The 13329-nt window shown below is 38.4% G+C and overlaps 1 protein-coding gene across 1 annotated transcript in view; it reads right to left on the minus strand.

Annotated features, from left to right (window-relative positions):
• Eif4g2 (eukaryotic translation initiation factor 4 gamma 2) overlaps positions 1-13329 on the minus strand; it is a 49326-nt gene that overhangs the window by 20278 nt on the left and 15719 nt on the right. Inside the window, exon 3 of the mRNA XM_034505400.2 lies at positions 11277-11639. The gene's annotated coding sequence lies outside the window, so the exon portion shown is untranslated. The remainder of the gene's footprint in view (positions 1-11276; positions 11640-13329) is intronic.

Here is a 13329-nt window from a genome sequence, read left to right on the forward strand (position 1 = left end):
AGCAGGGCACCTCAGCATAATAAAACCAGGACAACCCAAAGTTAAAATCATACTCAACAGAAAAATGATTAAAGCTTTTAATAGCTGCATTGTAATAGAAGTTGGAACCAGAGAAATTGAATAAATGGCAGGAATCAGAAAAAAATAGAAAGATATCATATGTTCATAGATTGGAAAAATATTGTTAAAATGTCCATTCTATATATACTAATCTATAGAATCAATGCAATCCTATCAACATATCAATAACATTCTTTATAGAAATAGAAAAAATTCTGAAGTTCATGTGGAAATAGAAAAGACCCTGAATAGCCAACCCATACTACAGGACTTCAAAGCTATTTTTACCAAAGCAGCATGCTATCAGCATATAAACAGACAGACCAATGGGACAGAACAGGGAACCTAGAAATAAATTCACACATTAATAGTCAACTGATAGCTGATTAATAGCCAAAAAGTTGCCAAGAATACCCAATAAATAGTCTTTTCAATAAATAAGTGTTGGGAAAACAGAGTATCCATACAATATATCTGTAAATGCCCTCATTTCATAATCATATATAGAAATCAACTGAAAATGAATTAAAGATTTAAATGTAAGTCCAGGAATGATAAAGCTATCAGCAGAAAATATATGCTTCATGGCATTTTTCTAAAAATGATTTCTTTGGATATGGTCCCCAGAGCACAGGCAATCAAAACAAGAAAACAAATAGGATTATACCAAACTTAAACAGCATAGCCAAGGAAACAGTAAACAGAATAAAGGATGTGCAGGGTAGAAGAAACTATTTGTAAACTATGCATTGCTAGGAGGTTTATGTCCAAAATATACAAAGAACTCAACCCCATAGCTAGGAAGCAAATAATCTGATTGAAAACCAGATAAAGAACCTAAACAGATATATCAAAAGACATAAACCACCAATAGGTAATACTTAAAAAAATGTTTATACAGGAAATGTAAATTTAAAACACAATGAGATATATTGCCCTATACTTGCTAGAATATCCATCACAATTGTTAGAGGGGCTATAAAAAAAAGTGTTCTTTTGTATTCTTTGTGGGAATAAAACTTGGTTTGGCTATTGGGGAAAACAGTATGGTGATTCCATAAAACACTAGACATAATTTAGCAGTTCTAATACTGGGTATATATGGACAGGAAATATACTCTATCAAGATATAGCTACATTTCCATATTTATTGCAGTATTACTTGGAATAGCCAAGACATGAAATCAACCTAAGTACCCATTAATAGATAAATGGAAAAAGAAAAATATCCTTCTTTCCCCATCTACAATTGTTCCCTGCCTCTAGCCTGTTGGCTTATCCCATTTTATGTTGGCCTCACCAACACACACTCAAGTAAGTTAATTCCTTATTAGCTCTCTCTCTCTGTCTCTCTTTCTCTCAGTCTTTCTTACACACACATATATAAAGATTACACATACATACATACTCTTGTTCTAGTACTCAGGAGAACTCTAATACAGTTGTTTGGAAGACTATTACAATATGTTGTCTTTCAGAAACTGGAATTAATCATATTTTCTCAATTCCTTTGGAACATTGATAATTTTAAAAGCTGTTAATCAAAAAAGATTGCCTATCTGAGCATGGTAATTCATGCTTGTAATTCCAGTACTTGAGGGCTAATACAGACAGATCAAGAATTCAAAGCTAACCTGGGGGCATATCAGACCTTGTCTGGGGAAAGAAAAAATGTGATACATATACACAATGGAACTTTATTCAGCCATAAAGAAAAATGTAGTTAATGAACTTTTCAGGCAAGAGGATGGAACTGGAAAATACATTTAAGTGAGGTGACCCTGGCTCAGAATAAACAAATAATGCATGCTTTTTCTCATGCAGACCCTAGGTTTTGAGTTTTGTGTATCTGTTTATGTGGTAGTAAGTATATGTAGCAGACAAGAAGCTAGAAGGAGGCCATGAGAGGGAGAAAGCTTTAAGAAAGAATAATAGAACAGATGTCCTAAGAGTGAGTGGGAGTGAATGATGGGAATAAAAAAAATTAAGCAAGGAGATGGGGGAGAGGAGGTTCAACCAAAACAAAGATTGCTTGAGAAGTATCCATAAGGAAACCTGTTAGCCAGGCAGTGGTGGTGCACGCCTTTATTCCCAGCACATGGGAGGAAGAGGCAGGCAGATTGTTGAGTTCAAGGCTAGCCTGGTCTACAGAGTTAGTTCCAGGACAGCCAGGGCTATACAGAGAAAGCCTGTCTTGAAAAAAACAAAACAAAACAAAACAAAAACAAAAAAAACAAACTTGTTATTTCAGAGAGAGAGAGAGAGACAGAGACAGAGACAGAGACAGACAGAGACAGAGACAGACAGAGACAGAGGGACAGATAGACACAGAGAGAGTGAGAGCCCCAAGCATGGTAGCACAGCCTTTAATCTCAGCCTTTAGAAGGAAGAGGCAGGCAGATCTCTGTGAGTATGAAGCCAGCTTGGTCTATATAGTGAATTTCAGGACAGCCAGGGCTATGTAGCCAGACTCTCTCTCAAGACAAACAAAACAAACAAAAAACACAAAACAAACAAATAATAATAAAAAGGGTTTGAATGGGGGTACTCTATGGATGCATAAAGCTGCTCCCAGAAGTCACAGGTAAATATAAAACATCTGGTTGTGATACTTTTTAAAGTATAAGTACAGTTTAGTAAGACTTTTAAGTACTCATTCACTAGGGCAGTAGTTCTCAACCTGTGGGTCAGCATCCCTTTGGGTATCAAACCACCCTTCACAGGAGTTGCCTAAGATCATCAGAAGACATAGATATTACATTATGATTCATACCAGCTGCAAAGTTACTGTTATGAAGTAGCAATGTCTTTATCTGTGTATTGACAAGTACTACCTCTTCTGGAGGATGCTTAGCAGCCACAATGTGAAAATGGATACATCGAAAACATAGAGTACTGAGAGACAGATTAGTCTTCTGACAACATTGCTTTTTTCACCAGGGTTGGCCTTCTGTGTGGAGTTCCCTGGTGTCACACACCCTTTACCTGATCAGCCAGATTGACATGTAACTGTCAACAAATCAGAATAATTATAGCTAAGGAAAGGTAGGCATTTTTAGTTCAATAGCAACCAGAATTCACAAAATTTTGCCTTTCTATTTTAAAATGTTCTTTCCCTTCTAGATTTGACCCACCATTCTGACTATAAAGTCAAAATCAACTGGTCATCATAAAAGGATTTTACTTTTATTTTATGACCTTTTTTTGGGGGACGGGGGGAGGGAGGGTGGCTATACTATAACACATATGTGGAGGCCAGGGCACAACTCTGTGAAGTCATATGATAATTGAACTCAGGTCAACAGGCTTTGCTGCACCCACCAAGCTATTTAACTGCCCCCACATTTTTAAATAAATTATTAATCTCCCAACAATTTAAAAATGATAAAAATTCTTCCAAAATTATCAGTATAATAATATACTGTAGACAATTTTTACATTGAATGAGGGCAACATTTAATTTCTTTTTAATTTGGTAAGGAAAATTAAAGTTCTATATTTTTAATTTTAATGTCAAAATTTAAGTATTTAAATAATGGGCTTCAATTTTAATTTGATGATGGTAAAATATTTGCCTGGCATGTGGAAGGCCCTAGGATTCAGTCTTCAGCACTCACCTCTCCCACAACACACACACACACACACACACACACACACACACACACACACACACGAAAAAGAAGAAAGGACAGGGCTGATTAAGCTATTAAATTTATCCACTGTTTCACCTGTCATTGTAAACATTCTCATTTTTTTATGTTCTCACATTATCTTTCTTATATCCACTAATATTATCACCTAAAATTAAGACCCATTAAGAGCACCACACTCCAGGTCCAAATGTACTGGAATTCTTTAAAATCTTTACAGATATTTGAAATTCTCATACTTAAAGTTGACTATTTAATTAGTGTTCTGCTGCTGTGAAGAGCTCTTATAAAGGAAAGCATTTAACTGGAGCTGGCTTATAGTTCAGAGGTTCAGTCCATTGTCTTCATGGCAGGGGGCATGGCAGCACATAGACAGACATGGTGCTGGACGAGGAGCTGAGAACTCTACATCAGATCTGCAGGCAGCAGGAAGAGACACTTGGCCTGGCATGGGCTTTTGAAACCTTAAAGCCCATCCCCAGAGACACACTTCCTCTAACAAGGACACACCTTCTAATCCTTTCAAACAGTGCAACTACTTGGAGACCAAATATTCAAACCTATGAGCCTCTGAGGGCCATTCTGATTCAGACCACCACATGGTCCACTACCACCTGGGACATAGTAGCAGGACACTTTTCTGATTACAATTTAATCCTCCCATCCTATAATACCCAAAGGGAAAATGTATATCCTAACAAACCACCAACTCAAAAAGCCAGAAAAAGAAAACCAAAAAGACTGGAACTTGTTCAAGGTTTAAAGCAAAGACTTCTGAGAACTTGGGGAACTGAGAATATGAGGAATGACAGCATATAGTTTTGTTTTTTGTTTTTTCCTTCTTCCTTTAAAAAAATCAAATTCAGAGTTCACTAGTTTGCTCTGGGAATCCTGCCTCCTTGTCCACTTTCATAGTCTGAGATGACTTGTGGTTTCTCATTGCTTTTCATGGCCAGGTCCTTCTGTGTCAGGGCCTTTGCCCTGCTGGCCCCGCTGGATCACTTTGCCCACCACCTCCAGGGTCACCCTGTCATGATGCAAATCCTCTGTCTCCTGGTCTAGCTTAGCTGTGTTTTTAGTGATGGAATGCTGCTTGTTCTGGCCAGCAGCCCATTTCTTGGATGTCTCCACATCTTCTGAGCTGAGCTGCTAAGATGGCCTGCTTATACTTGGACTGTGTGGCCGCTGGGCCCTTTTTGCGCAGAACCATCTTGGTGTCCCAGTCATTCTTGGCCATGGTGCGGCCGGGGCAACAATCTGGTAACTTCTTTTTAATAATAGGGAAAGTTTTAATTTTGCCAGTTTCTGTTAAATTTAGTCAAGACAAAGGGAATCATGCAGACCTATAAATGCAAAATGTGCTTCTGTTCTTTTGAAGAAAACAGTATGTAGTGGCCATTACAAAAAGGTATTTTCCCCTGGGATATCAGGATATATACAATAGCTAATCAGGTAGCTTAGCAGCCAGGCATGGTGGCAAATCCTTTAATTCCAGCACTCAGGAGGCAGAGGCAGGTGGATCTCTGTAAATTCGAGGCCAGTCTGGTCTATATATAGAATTCCAGGGCAGGCTCACTTTCTCAAAACAAACAAATAAACACAAAATAAAACCATGAAACATCAGAAGTCAAGATAAATATGCTTTCCTGTATTCACACACACACACTGGAATGTTGACACAAATCTGTAATTCTAGCACTCAGGACATGCAGAAGAGTTGCTATAAGTTTGAGAAAAGCCTGTGCCATGTGGCAAGTTCAAGCCAGTCAATGCTACTTAGCAACACCCTGTGTCAAAAGAAACCAACAAACAAAGCAGTAGAGATAATAATAAAGGACCATCTAGAAAAACAGTTATTCCTTGCCATTAGGACTATCAATAGACCAAATGCTGCTCATGGAAATTAGCATTAGTTTTTTTTTTGTTTTTTTTTTTAATCTTTGTGATCTGCCCAGCATATTGTCTGGCATCCATGGTTAATAAACACTTCCTAAATTGCTACTGTGATATAAGTACCCTGAGTTTTTCTCAAACAAGGCCCATTCAAGCATGGGTGAATACATAATAATAAACACAAATGTTCACCATGTTTCACTTTATGTTCTAAATATTTCATATATGTATAGATATTATTTCTTTAAATAGATAAGGTGAGAAACACAAAAATAAATAAATAGTAGTGGGATTTGAGACTAGAAAGCATAACTTCAAGAGGTATAAACTATACTAACACATGTACTATCTCAGGTAAATAGGAAAAACCGAAACAAACCAGTGGTAACTCACTATATTAAACAGGAGTTGAATACCTATTTGACCCAAGAACCAAGGATGCTTGCTAGCCATAGAGTGGAGTGATTGATTCCCTCATATAATTTGTGTAGTGAATAATAGAGCAATGGATTTCAAATCATCAGTCCCTGGGATGATATAAGGAGACTGCAGAGAGCCAGAGTGAGAAAAACAATGAGGAGGAAAATGAAAAACAGGTGGAAGGAGGAAACAGACAAAGGAAAACAGAAAGTAAAGTCAGAGACGAAACCTGGCAAGGGGTAAGGAACAGATGGAGCCAGAGGGTCAAGCTCAGAAGCTGAATTGTTTGTGGTAGCAGTAAGCTTAAACTTGGAATTTTAATATTTCTCCCTAACTCTAAAGATCTGACAAGTAGTAATGATCATGGCTTGAAAAACTATCTGCTATGGGGTGTGAAATGTGCTCTCCTGGGCCAATTTACATGCTGAAATCTTAACTCCCCAGGTGATAGTTTAAGAAGTAAGGCCTTTGGGAGGTGATTAGATCATGAGGGGAGATCCCTTATTAATACAGTAAATAAATACCTTGAGATAAAGGTGGTGGTGGCACACGCCTTTAATCCCAGCACTTGGGAGGCAGAGACAGGAGGATTTCTGAGTTCGAAGCCAGCCTGGTCTACAGAGTGAGTTCCAGGACAGCCAGGGCCACACAGAGAAACCCGGTCTTGAAAAAACAAAGAGAGAGAGAGAGAGAGAGAGAGAGAGAGAGAGAGAGAGAGAGAGAGAGAGAGAGAGAGAGAGACAGAGAGAGGACCAGGTGAGCTTATTTTGCTTCTTCATTATGTGAGGACACAGAGAGGAGATAAACCACCTATGAATCAGAAGCAGGGCTCTTACCCAACACTGGATCTGCTAGGACCTTGGTTTTGACTTTCCAACCTCCAGACAAAAAATTGCCCAGTGAATGGAAATGTTATAGCCACTTGAGTGGTACTTTTGAATACATTTTCTCTAACAAAAGTATTAGAAGTGGGGGCTATAGAGATAGCTCAGTAGTTAAGAGCACTAGCTGGTCTTCCATAGGACCTGGGTTCAAATCCCAGCACTCAGATGGCAGGCAGCTCACAACTGTACATCCAAGATCTGACACCCTCATACACACCTGTATGCAGGCAAAACACCAATGCGGACATAAAATAATTTAAAAAATATTAGAAGTGATATATGAAATTTAGTTTAACTTAATGAAGTTTAAAATATCTGTTGGCCTAAGTCTCTATAATAGAGGCAATCAAGAAGAAATGGCATTGGTTAGGTGACTTTTCTTTCTTTCTCATTAAACTGAAGGGACTTGCCAATTCTCTTGGTTCAATCACTATGGAGAAATTCAAAGAAAGTCTTCTCTTTATTTATGTATCATTTATTTATTTTTATTTTATGTACATTAATGTTTTGCTTGCATATATGTCTGTGTGTAGGTATTGGATCCCTTAGAACTGGAGTTTCAGACAGTTGTGAACTGCTTGTGGGTGCTAGGAATCAAATCTGGGTCCTCTGATGGAGTAGCCAGCCTCTTAACTGCTGAGCCATCTCCCCATCCCCAAAGACTCTCGTGCACTAGTGATTCCCCAAGACATACACTGGAACTTGAGAGAACAAAGGGTCGGAAGTGCTAGTGTAGGATGATCAGATGATCAGGAGGGCTATAGAGCAGACCTAGTGACTTTAAACATTGTCATGTGCTAAAATAGGAAGTTACAAGGTACATTTTCAAGATTTAAAATTTCTTGTTTGTACTTTCCCTGGAGTTTTTTTTTTTGTTGTTGTTTTTTGTTTTTTGGTTTTTGTTTTGTTTTGTTTTTCGAGATAGGATTTCTGTTTCTGCTCTGGCTGTCCTTGAATTTACTATGTAGAGCAGGCTGACCTCAAACTCACAGAAATTTGCCTGCCTATGTCTCCCAAGTGCTGAGATTAAAGGTGGTGTGCACCCCCACTAACCAGCTAGGAGTCCATTATGTTTTAACAACACATTGTGTGTAAAAAAAAAAAAGAAGTTTAACTGCACTAAAAATGAGATAAATACATTTTGTTATTTACTAGTGTGTGTCAGAAAGAAATCTGAAACAGTACTATATGTATCCAATAAATATCTACTGAACGTCTGCCATGTGCTGGGATCTATGTAATGTTGGTGATAGAATAATGAAGGGAAGCAGACATCATTTTGGCCTTCAAGTTAACTAAAAGCTCTTTGGAAAAAAGACACTGACAAAGAAATTGACATTTGATGTGTTATAAAACAGAAGTCCAGAGTGCTGTGGGTATTAGTGGCTAGAAAAGTTTGAAACAGGTGTTCTGGCCATTAGAAGAGTGAACAGCTAAAGACAATAAATGAGTAATTTGCAATGAAATCAAAAGCCAACATAAAAAGTTGGGAGGGTTAAGAATGAGTCATAACAGAACCAAAATTTGATTTGCTTGACTAGGTTGAATAGTTAAGGGTCCTATTTTTTCTTTCTGGGTCTTTTGTCTAGAGAAGAGGGACATTCTGAAGGAGTTGGTCTGAATCCATTTCCCTATTATCTTTATATATTAATTTTGTGACACATGAATTAGCATGATGACTCATTGACTAAAAGTGCTTGTTATGCAAGTATGACAAGCCGAGTGCCATCCCCAGGACCCATGGTAGAAGAGAACTGACTTTTGAAAGCCAGTTGTAGAACATGGATACCTGCACTCATATAACAGTAAGTAAAAATAAAAACTGTTAAGTACAATAAGACTAGAGAATGTGAGAAGTCTGGTTTGTTGTCCCCCAAATTGCTCTTAGTCTTCTGGGAGAAAGAGTGTATAAACACAAAATTAAAGAAGCCTATTAGATTATAAAGGATCAACTACACATTAATGAAGACAGGGGAAGTTATTGGCAGGAATGATAAGAGATAACATAATTTTATACAGCTACTAAGTTGACAATCTAAGGACTATTGGGCATGCTCCAATAGCCCTCGCACTCAGGAGGCAGAGGAGAAAGAATCACAAACAAGTCAGAGTAGTCAACATAGTTGAATAACAAGCCAGTCAGGGCTATGTAATGAGGTCCAGTCTAGGAAAAAAAAAAAAAAAAAAAAAGAAATTGGGTCTAAAACTAAGGATTTCTCAACCCCAACACTATCGACATATACGGGTCAAATCATCTTTGCTGTGGGAGTCTGTTTTGTGGAATATACTGCGGTATGTTTATCATACTTAGCCTCTGTCTACTAGAACATTTCTTTCATCTGTGACAATGAAAGATGTCTTGCCAGAATTACCAAATGCCCTCTGGAAGACAAAAAAATTTATCTCTCAGTTGACTATCCCTGCTTAGATACTGCCAACATGTTGGGCTTGGGCGATATGATGGAGGACAGTTTAGCAATATAGGGGATAGTTAAGGGTCAATAGCCAATCTATAGTTATGATGAAATAAATTGGCATCAAGATTGTGTATTCTGGTATCCAGAAAGGGGTTTTCAGATTTCAGGGATCAGGACAAAACTTTCCTTTTAGACTGAAGAATCAGAGCATTTTTGCCCTTAAGAATAAAAATCCAGTGATTAAGACAAGATGGCTATTTTGGGGTCAAACAGCATACTAAGACTCATTCAAAGGAAATATTTTTAAAATCTTCCCAATAAGTATCTGTCAGGGATACGAGGTACAATTGTGTCACCATACAGAAGATATCATATCATTCACTACACAGATGAGTCACTGATGAGCTGGCAGGAAGAAAGGCGTGTAAAATTTTATTTCCTTTGTTTTTGGTTTTATTAGTATCGTGGGGTTTGCCTAGGTTATCTTTTATGTTCTTTCCAACTCTTGAATTCTATGAGACGAGAAAAACATTTTAATGATATTATATACCACCTGTATGTTTGCTTCAGGCACTTTCATGTATTACTCTATTTGCACATCTCATTGAGGAAAATATAAGTCTCACGGTACAGTTAAGGTTTAAAAAGGTTTAATAACTTGCTCAAGGTTACATGGCTACAAAGCAAAGAAGCCAACATTCAAATCCAAATTTGTCTGACCCCTAAATCCTTGAATTTTCTGTACTTATACACAGAAAGGTTCATAGTAAATACTGTAAAAATTATAATTTCAAAGAATTATAAAAATAGTACAGTGTTTAATTATGATATTATGTTTTAGGGAGGTGCTAATAAAAGCAAAGAACCTAAATCTGTAAAAAATTCTTATTTTTAAAGAACTGTGTAAAATATAGCCAATGTAACTAGCAAACCTACAGTATAATGGCAATTCTTTGTGGATGTGCATGCTTGTCAGTGAGCTCCGGTAATCCTGTCTCCACCTTCTCAGCACTGGAATCACTAGTTTGCATAGCTGCACTTGGCTATTCACATGTATGTTGGGGATAGAACTCATGTCCTCCTGCGTTTAACCAGCTGGCCTATCTCCCCAGTGGTGCTTGATCTAATCAATGTCAAGAGCTATGAACTGATGCTATGAGTAAGTATATCATGGAAGTTCAACTCCTTTCTGATCTGAAAAACCTAGAAAGCTAACAAGTGACATTTCCTGGACTTCAACTTCACTTAGGATTCTAGATTCAGTCCAATGAACTACACTAAGAGATTCAAAATTAAAATATGAGAAAAGATGGATGGATTGGAATGCACTATGTGAACTTGTTAGAGGCACTGTATATGACTCTGCAGCCTTTTCTAACAGTAACAACAACATTGGTACTATGATTGTATTGTGACAGCACTGGTGGCAACTACAGCCACAGGCTGGGAACTTTTCTAATTACAGCAGAAATAAGAGTTGCTATGAGTATTGAAGACGATCCCAAATAGTTGGACCTACAGCTTGCTCCTTTAGACTTTTTGGTAGGTTGTCATTCAGTCTATTGCATTAAATCCTTTCTTTTTAATTTTTTGCCTAAACTATCCTTGATTTTTTTTTTTATGCAACTGAATCTATAAAGGCAGTAACAAAAGTTATAGCTGGGCACAGTGACTCATACCTTTAATCCTAGCATTTGGGAGGCTGAAGCAGGAAGACCACAATCAATTCAAGGCCAGCCAAGACTATACAATGAGTTTTCAGCCATCCTGGGTTACAGTTTGAGACCCTGTTCCTCCCAACCCTCAAACCAAAACCAACCAAACAAAAGTATGCATATTAGTTTGGGTTTTGTTAACCAGAATCAACTTGGGGAGTGTATTAGTCAGGGTCCTCTAGAGTCGCAGAACTTATGGTAGTCTCTATATAGTAAGGGAATTTGTTGATGACTTACAGTCTGTAGTCCAACTCCCCAATAATGGTCAGCAGCAGCTGTAAATGGAAGTCCAAGGATCTAGCAGTTGCTCAGTCCCACAAGGCAAGCAGATGAAGAAGAGTCTTCCTTCTTCCAATGTCCTTATGTAGGTATCCAGCAGAAGGTATGGCCCAGATTAAAGGTGTGTACTACCATGCCTGGATCTGGGACTTGCTTTGTCCCAGATGACCCTTGAACTCAGAGATCTCCTTGTCTTGATCTCCTGGGATTCATAGGCATTATGCCTCAAGATTTCCTCAAGATCAGGATCACAGGTGAGCCTTCCAATTCTGGATTGTAGTTCATTCCAGATATAGTCAAGTTGACAACCAGGAATAGGCACTACAGGGAGGAAAGAGTTTATTTCATTTACATGTCCTGATCACAGTCCATCATTAAGGGACTTGAGGGCAGGAAATCAAGCAGAAACAGAAGAGGAAAGCTACATACTAGTTTGCTTGCTTCATTCTCTCCTTCACCTACCTTTCACATATAACCTAGGCCTCCCTACCCAGGGATGACACCATGCACAGTGTAAAGGAACAGCTATCACTAATTTTAGTCTTGGGAAATTCAGAGACAGAAGGCCTTGTTGTATAGAGTATACTATGTACCTCTGAGAAAATATCTTGCATATAAAGGATATCCAAAGTATTACACATAAACCTTTCTCTCTCTCTCTTCCCTAAAAGGGACATAAAAGTGAATATGCATGGGCACAGGGGTGGGATACATCACATCTTTAAAGGGATTATTAGACAGCAGTGTTAATCCCTGATGGCCCAGAATGCTATACTCAACAAGACTCACTGGTTTTACTGTATACTATATCCCTGTACTGGCTAGTTTTGTATGTCAACTTGACACAAGCTGGAGTTAACACAGAGAAAGGAGCCTCCCTTGAGGAAATGCCTTCATGAGATCCAGCTGTAAGGAATTCTTTCAATTAGTAATCAAGGGTGGAAGGGCCCATTGTGGGTGATGCCATCCCTGGGCTGGTAGTCCTGGGTTTTATAAAGAAAGCAAGCTGAACAAACCAGGGGAAGCAATCCAGTAAGCAGTACCCCTCCATGGCCTCTGCATCAGCTCCTGCCTCCAAGTTCCTGCTCTGTGTGAGTTCCTGTCCTGACTTCCTTTGGTGATGAACAGCAATGTGGAAGTGTAAGCTGAATAAACCTTTTTCTCCCCAACTTGCTTCTTGGTCATGATTTTTTTTGTGCAGGACCACAAACCCTGACTAAGACAATTCCATTATCCACAAGTAGCTGGACTTTGGAGCTCTTGAATGGCTTTCTAAACTTAGCTTCAATGTTATCAGGAAGGGAGTACTTTGAAAATTTACAGTGCTAACACAGGGCTTAGCAAATTATAGTCTAAGGGCAAATATGGCCTACATCCTGTTTTTTGTACAGACTTTAAGAATGTTTTTATGAGGGGCTGGAGAGATAGCTCAGTGGTTAAGAGTATTGACTGCTCTTCCAGAGGTCCTGAGTTCAATTCCCAGCAATCACATGGTGGCTCACAACCATCTGTAATGGGGTCTGATGCCCTCTTCTGGTGTGTCTGAAGACAACTATAGTGCACTCACATAAAATAAATAAATAAATAAATAAATCTTAAAAATATGTTTAAATGCTGGGCGGTGGTGACACACGCCTTTAATCCTAGCACTTGGGAGGCAGAGGCAGGCGGATTTCTGAGTTTGAGGCCAGCCTGGTCTACAGAGTGAGTTCCAGGACAGCCAGGACTACATAGAGAAACACTGTCTTGAAAAACAAAACAAAGAGAATATTCTTACGCTTTAAAAGGGCTATAAACAAAATCAAAGACTATGGCCTCAAATTCACAGAGATATGCTATACAACCTCTACATTTTCTTCATTCTAGACTGTAATCCGTGTCCTATAGCATTATCCTTAGGGAGCCAGCAGCAAGCATCAAGTGCTGTCTCTCATCTGTTATGTCTGATGATCCAACTCATAAATTGTGTTGCTTTCTAGTCCTACAACTTTGATGGTTTTGTTTGTTTTGT

The sequence above is a fragment of the Arvicanthis niloticus genome, chromosome 1 (genome assembly GCF_011762505.2).
Source record: "Arvicanthis niloticus isolate mArvNil1 chromosome 1, mArvNil1.pat.X, whole genome shotgun sequence".
Classification (NCBI taxonomy): Eukaryota; Metazoa; Chordata; class Mammalia; order Rodentia; family Muridae; genus Arvicanthis; species Arvicanthis niloticus.